The sequence below is a fragment of the Mirounga leonina genome, unplaced genomic scaffold (assembly GCF_011800145.1).
Source record: "Mirounga leonina isolate KUSES-001 unplaced genomic scaffold, KU_Mleo_1.0 Mir_150, whole genome shotgun sequence".
NCBI classification, from domain to species: domain Eukaryota; kingdom Metazoa; phylum Chordata; class Mammalia; order Carnivora; family Phocidae; genus Mirounga; species Mirounga leonina.
Window position 1 is genome coordinate 19,430,969 of NW_023270374.1, and position 7,742 is coordinate 19,438,710.

A 7,742-nucleotide genomic window follows, 5' to 3' on the forward strand; every position below is an offset into this window, starting at 1 on the left:
TCCTCTCTACTGAGTTAGGACTTGCATTAAATGAGACATTCGTAAAAATAATGACCTGCTTGAAAATAACGATAGAAGCAGGTAAACAGTGTTATTTACTTGTCAAGCTATGAGTCCCAAGGTCTCATTAGTAACATTAGCAATAACAACGGAAAGAAACGAAGGGAGGCTGTATTACAGAGTATGGGGGGAAGGAAATATGAAGAGGAAAAACCTAGTGAAAGCTAAAACCTCCAAGGAAATAACTCCTCTTTCTGGATCCCGACTCAAGGCCTGTCTTTCAAAATAATGAAAATTATACTCTGTGAAAAATGATCCCAGTGGTCATTGCAATTAGAACTTAGAACAATATTTATATATCTCACCACAGTGAGTCAACAGTTATTTCCTATGAAAGCCACAGGGGTTCAATTTCCAGAGTTTAAATAATGGGCACAGAGATACCACCAAAGAAACACTTATTAAATATCAATATAGAATAAACTGGAAGACAAAGAGAAAAACATCAAGCTGCTCACTGCCGTGTTTCCAACTGAGACTCTGTTCTGCAGACCCTGAGGGAGCGACACTGATTGGGCAGTTTCCTGAGGCCCAGGTTAACCCCATAGGCTACAGACTTTCTGGGGTGGGGGGCAGGAACAAGTCAGTGTGTCTTCTAGAAACCTGGCACAAAGGAAATCCAAACCGATCAGATGGAAGATTTGCAGGAGGATTGTTAATGGTATAAAAGGGTGCTGGGAGATACACCTGCAGAGACTTTCTGACAGCTGATGTTGGGGCCAGCAAAAGCAAAATGTGCCGTGGGTGGTCGGTGACTGGCTCCTCCCAACTCTGCTTCCTGGGCCTGTCTTCTGCTCAGTGTCTCCCATTTCTCTCCCCTTATATCAGGCCAAAGGATCCTGGCTTCTCTGCCTCTCTCACGACATTCCTAATATAATCGATTTATCTACTCCATGCTCTTACAGGCCTAAGGGGATATCCCTTTCAGAAGGACCCCCAAAGTCAAAGAGAATGCTTGAGGATGGAAACACAGTGAGGCCAAGGGCTTTGCCATCGGACGGACCTGGATGTGACTCTTAATCTCTGCTTGTGGTAGTCGTTCTCCACCACAACCCACAGTGATCTGCCTCCTGGTATTCCCGCCCTTGCGCTCCCCCACATTGAATCAGGGGGTGCCCTGGGTGACCAAGAGAATATGGTGGACATGACAGTGTACAAATTTTGAAGCTAGGTCACAAAGGGCAGTGTAGCTTCTGCCTTGACCTTTTGGATCTCTCTGTCTGGGGAAGCCAGCTATCACTGTGTGAGGACGCTCAAGTCACTCTGTAGAGGGACCCACAGGGAGAAGAACCGATGCCTCCTGCCAATAACCAGTCGCCACTTGCCAACCGTGTAAGTGGCTTGGAAGTGGGGCTTTCAGCCCCGGCTGACATCTAACTGCAGCATCGAGAGGGATCTTGAATTTGAGCCACCCAGCTGAGCTGCGTCTGAACTCCTAACTCACCAAAACCATGAGAGGTAATCAATGGTGGTTGTTGTTATTTTAAACCCTAAATTTGGGGGCAATATGTTACATAGCCATGGGAACAAGAACTTAACCTTTCTAAGTAGTGGGGGAAGTCAAGGCTGATATATTTATATCAGCTTTATCAATTGTTAAAATATTGAACTATTTCTAGGCTGCTTTGTAAAGAGCCTTGACTTGAATTAATGTGATCTTAGGTGGCTAGTTCCCCAAGGTCCTTTGCAAAGGCAGATCAGATCCTCTTCAGAAGAAGGAAACATTATCTTTGGCCTCAAATTATTTCAACAAATAGTTTACAAATACCATGTCCAGCACACAACCAAAGACAAACTGAGACATGGTCAAACGCAGAATTTTTTAGGCACCCAGTAGATATCCTTCACCCTTAGCTTCTGGGGTGGAAAAATTAAGCAATATGACAGCAATGGATTTAGTGTGTGAGAGACCAAAGGTTGGAAGGGGTGCAAATGGGACTAATGAAAGAGGAAAGAGGTTCCCATTGCTTCCCCAAACTGGGACCCAGCTCTGGAAATGGCAGAAAGCAACCTCTTCTTCTTGATGTTCTTCAGAGGGTAGCTGGACCTCAGGTGGAGTATCCAAAGGCCCCTACAGCCCAGATTTTCATTTCTCTACAAAATCCCATTTCCAAGCTTGGCTGGAGAATGGCAAAGTTGCTTCTTGACAGTGGCCCAAACTATGGGCCCAGGAAGGGGACCAAAGTGTTTAGAAGATCCTTAGCTAATGTTCCAGACTGCATGAGACCCAGAGACTCCTAGAAAACATGACTGAAGGAAAATGCTTCTCCATCCAGGAAGGTGAAGACCTGGGACAGCTATATCAGATCTAGGAGGAGGGGGGGAAGGTAATTTTTTTTGCATTGAATAATGTAAAATAAAATTAAAACCCACCTTAGGATATTAGCAAGATCTGTGGCTAGTCTCTCACTATACGGATGAGGAAAATAAAACTGGAAGATTAGACAGTGAGTCCTAGCCTGCTGACCCACATTATGTGCAGCTCTCCCCTGGGGGGTGTTTTTGCATACGATTTCTACCTTATTCTCAGGATATCAATACCCTGAATTTCATAGACCAGCTGGCACTTCTTTCTCAACAACAAATCTTGTCCCACCCAAACTGAAAGGTTCAATTTGACATCATTTCAAGTATCCCCTTTTTTCTTTCTTGTAAATTTTGACATCCACTGCTTTTTCCAGGCAGACATCCACACGAGGTCTTTCTCCTGACCCTGCCAACTCATCATCATAGGATAGCATTTTGAGTGATAGCATCTAGCTTATCTTATTTCTCTGTGTCTTTGTTAAGAGTTTAATACACTTATATACTGTGACAAATAGGAGCTTCCCCCTTCCTCTTTGTAAAGTAATTTTGATAGTGATTCCCCAGTGGAGCAGATGATGTGGTCAGAATTTGCCAAGTGCTCCCAGGCCCGTGAGGGGATGAGCTCTCTGTCCCTGGAGATATTTGAGCAGGGTCTCAGTGATGGTCTGCCAGTCTCTTGAGTCAAAGGAAGTTGCTCCAGATATTGAAGGCTCCTTCCAGAATTAATCATTATAAATAAAATGTTTTGATTTCTCACCATTTCTGGGATGCCTACTCTGCCTTACCAACCCCCACCGCCACCTCCTCCTATCTCCATTCACAGTCATTTCCAATCCTTTCTTCTCCTCACCTCCATGACAACCCCTGTCATGGTCTGGAGAGACCCAGTTTTTAATTCCAACTTGACCACCAACTAGTTGTGAAAACCTGAGCAAATTCGCTAACTCCTGTGGACCCCAGTCTCTTCCTCTCTCCCTTCATCAATGGAGCTGCTATGGAAAAGAGCAATAATGAATATGAAGGAGCAACCACTCTCCAGCACAAAGTTCCTCGGTACCCAGAAGCTTCTGTAGCCTGGCCACAGTGTCTTATGGTCACTGATTCACGTCTTCCTTCCCTTTAGCCTCCTGGAGGGCAGGCTCTGGGTTTTCTCTCTCTCTATCCCCCGGGCCCCAGCCCAGAGCCTCATGGCTAACAGACACTCCATGAATTCGTTACTCAAACATTACCAAGGTAAAGAGATGGTGCTGTTGACACAGGGTCAGACTAGATCTAGACTCTCAAGGAAGTTATATTCAAGCAAGTGAGATAAAAACAGGCAAATGCCAAGTTCTTAGAGCCGAGCTGTAATTTTTAGCTTTTCCTGACCTTCTAATATGACTGCTTCTACTTTAGCATATGTCAAAATAATTGACCTAGATGGGCAAAGAGTCATTAAGCAGGGAAGCATTTCAATTAAGGAAGACTTTATTTTCCATGGGGTCTTTGAGAGCTTAGAGAGAAAAGAAGCAATAGTGAAATAATAGCAAACAGACTGCTGCAATTAAACGTGATTTACCACAACGTAAGTATCACTTTCAGATAGTGTCAAATTAAAGCATTTAGGAAGATTGCTGAAAAAAGACTTTTTTTTTTCCTTGTCTAAGTGAAATGCTGGCACAAGAGTCCTCCAAAGGGAAACTGCCAGATGCTATTTTATATGCGTGGCATGTTGGTGCCTACCATCTCCTTACTGTTTTTGAATTCTACATTGTCTGCAAAATTGCCACTTCACTAAAACTGCCTCAGAAATTCCCTTTCAAATGATGCAGGTAGCTGTCAGTCCATGTCTGTCCTGCCTCATCTGCATTTTAGAAACGCCGGAGTTATTTTCAAAAATACTTTTATTTAACCTCCAATTTCCTGTGTGATTCAGGAAAAATGCCGGTGAGTCACGGAAACCAGAGGGATGACATTTTACAGTGGACATATTTATCTCTTTGCTTTCACTGTTAGGAGCTAAAAATTCCTGAAGTTTGACCTTCCTGTTGTCATGATATATGCCCTAAACTCTCACCATAATTTTGTTTTGGTTTAGACTGTAGTCTCTTGCTATTTGGGGTTCAGTAGGATTTGAGTAAGTGTGCATCATAGAGCTAGAGACAGACACAGATGTAGAAGTGGCAAGGTGGGGGAAACAGTTTAGTTTGTAAATTAAAAAAAAAAAAAACCAAGAGGGGCGCCTGGGTGGCTCAGTCGGTTAAGCATCTGCCTTCAGCTCAGGTCATGATCTTGGGTCCTGGGATCGAGCCCTGAGTCGGGCTCCCTGCTCAGTGGGGAGCCTGCTTCTCCCTCTCCCTGCCATGCCCCCTGCTTATGCTCTCTCTCTCTCTCTCTCTCTCTGTCAAATAAATAAATAAATAAATAAAGCTTAAAAAAAAAGAGGTATATATACAAACAGAGGATTCAGCCTAATAAGTTAGAATGCCTGTTCCAGCCTGGGGTCAAGTCTTACTGTGGTTCAAGTTCCTAAAGTTTATTTCTCAGGAAAAAAAATAATGTATAGGTTCAAAAACAGTAGTAAAAAGGAGAAAAATCTTCCTAGATGGCAGGAGCCAAGGTGAACTACAGGGAATAGGTGGCATCAACAATACTGGACACACTTCATAAAAAATAGGTCAAAAAATATGTGGGCTGTGGAAAGCTTATTGGTGACAAGGTATATCAGATCTTGTATTTACTTCATGTAGCTACAGATGGCTACATAGAACTATTTATAGATGTGCATGTAGATGGGTTAGTATACACGCATGTATTCCTTTGAGGTGAACGTACCTGAAAAAAATGAAACCCAGTAGCAACGAGCACACCTGGCTCTCAGATCGTAATTTCTACTACCATTCTCCACTAAAGGAAATAGGGCTTCTTGGAGAAATGACTGATTCCAGGCCTGGGGAAGGACAAGATGAGTCTGGAGCATCTTGTAGTGCCTGAAAGGAAGTGCTAAAAACAAAAGAAAATAACAACAACAACAAAACCACTGATGGGAATGTGTCAGGGGGACACAGGAACCGACTGAAGATCTCCCAATGCAAAGCTGGAACAACGTAAGCAACAACGTAGAGTAGTGTTGGATTATAACCCAAAATGTGACATAAATATCCATGGGTCCATAACCATATAAATGAATGAATGAATGAATGAATGAATGAATAAATAAATAGCAGAGAAGAGACAATACAGAATTCCAAATAATTTATGTAGATACTTTGCTCTCAAGGAGGGGGAGCATAAATTCTCACTCCTTATATGTAGGCTGTACATAGAGACTCCCTTCCAAAGAGCACAGTATAGAAGAAGGGCAGGGGGGAGCAGTAGTAACTTTATAATGGAGAAATCTGACAAACACTAGCTCAGGTGATCAAGGTCAGCATCAAGAGTGAAAGGTCATGTTGGTAGTATGTTCCCTTTACACTACAATGTGATGAAAAAGGCATTTTACTGCCAAGTTTTTCCTCCCTAAACCCATAACCCTAGTCTAATCATGAGAAAAACACCAGACAAATTCCAGTAGAGAGGCATCCTAAAAAGTACCTGACCTGTACTCTTGAAACTGTGATGGTCATCAAAAACAAGGCAAGTCTGTGAAACGGTCACAGTCAAGAGGAGCCTAAGGAGACGTGACAACGAAATGTAATGTGGTATCTGGATGAGATACTGAAACAGAAAAAGGACATTGGGTAAAAGCTAAGGAAATCTGAATAAAGCATGGACTTTAGCTAATAAGAACGTGTCAGTATTTGTCTATTAATTGTAACAAACCTACCACAGTAGTGTAAGATGTTAGCCACAGGGGGAAGCAATATAGGGTATATAGGATCTCTCTGTAATATAGTCTCAATTTTTCTGTAAGTCTAAAACTTTTATGAAAAAGTCTATTTTTTAAAAAATCAAACGAAAGTGATATGAGCTATAGGCCAAATGTAAATCTAAGGCTATGGAAGTTCACAGAAAGGATATCATGGACATTGATATGCCTATAAACTTGTGTAATTCTCACATGAGGAATGTGCTATTATTAATATCCTCGTTTTAAAGATGAGGAAATTATGGTTTAGTAAGGTTTAATGAATTGCCTGAGTTTGGACAATTACTAAGTAATAAACACAGATCTGAACTTGGGAAGTGTGAATCCTACACCCACAGACTTACCCTATGTGTGCATATCAACATTATCAGCTGAAAATATGGCTTTTGTTTTAGACAAGTTGATTTGTAGATTATTTTTCTGACAGAAGTTTGAAATCAGAGACTGTTGACTATTGGACATTCTGTGGGTTTATGATTTAAAAAAACGCATTAAACTTGCAAAAAAAATGACCATCTTGGAAAAATTCTCCTCATACTACAATTTTACACAGTGTTGAAAGAGATTATTGAACTTAGAATATCAGGTTTTTGCCTGAAAACTATTTTTACTCATCAAGAGATGTTCTTCAATGGAAGCAACATTATGTCCAAGGCACTGACTTCTCAAAAAAAAAATTAGAGAAAAATGTTTTTTTTCAACGAGGACATGGACTTCCCACCATTGGTTATGTTATGAGTGAAATTCAGATTAGTATATAATAACATTTCAAAGGAGCTGCTTATCCTAACACACACACTGCCAAGATACAGTCTTTGACCAGGAAGACTCCATCTAGCAAACGATCTTTTCCATAATGTAAATGTGATTTTCAGCCCAAGATGGTACCAACATGTTTTGCCTTTAAGAACTTAAAAACTTAATTTTAAAATCCTAATGTACTCCTTAAGGTAAAGTCAGCAACAATTTCTGAACTTAGTATCAAGACCCAAGGAAGATGAAAACACACGAGCCTTACATCCTACAATTATAGAGGACCCAGGAGCCCCACTTCTGAGGTACCAGCACGATCTGAGTTTCAGCTCTGAGCTCCACGTTTTGATCCCTCAGCATTAGTTACAGGAGGGGGCTTTGCATGGCTGGTGCTGGATTTCCTTGGGCCTAACTTGACCATGGCATCAGACCTCAGCATTATCTTTTCTCCTCTCCCATTTGAGTCTTCTTCTTCCACTATATTCAGAGGAAAAATGGTGGAAGATCTAGGCAGAAGAAGTTCATTCTGCTTTTATTTTTTATTTCTTTGGGCAAACAGTAGATAGCGGTGGTGAGGATGAGAGGACACCTGGAATGGGGCGTGGTTGGCAGTGGGTCACTAAGCCGCTGATGCAGAGGGAGGAACAACCATGGAGGATAAGGCCATGTGACGTCTTCCCACACTAGGAGTGCTGAGGGCTTTCCTCACAGCTTTCTGTGTAGTTTTGTGGTGGGTGGGCTGGCAGGGATGAGAGGCTTGAAGGGAGCAACATAG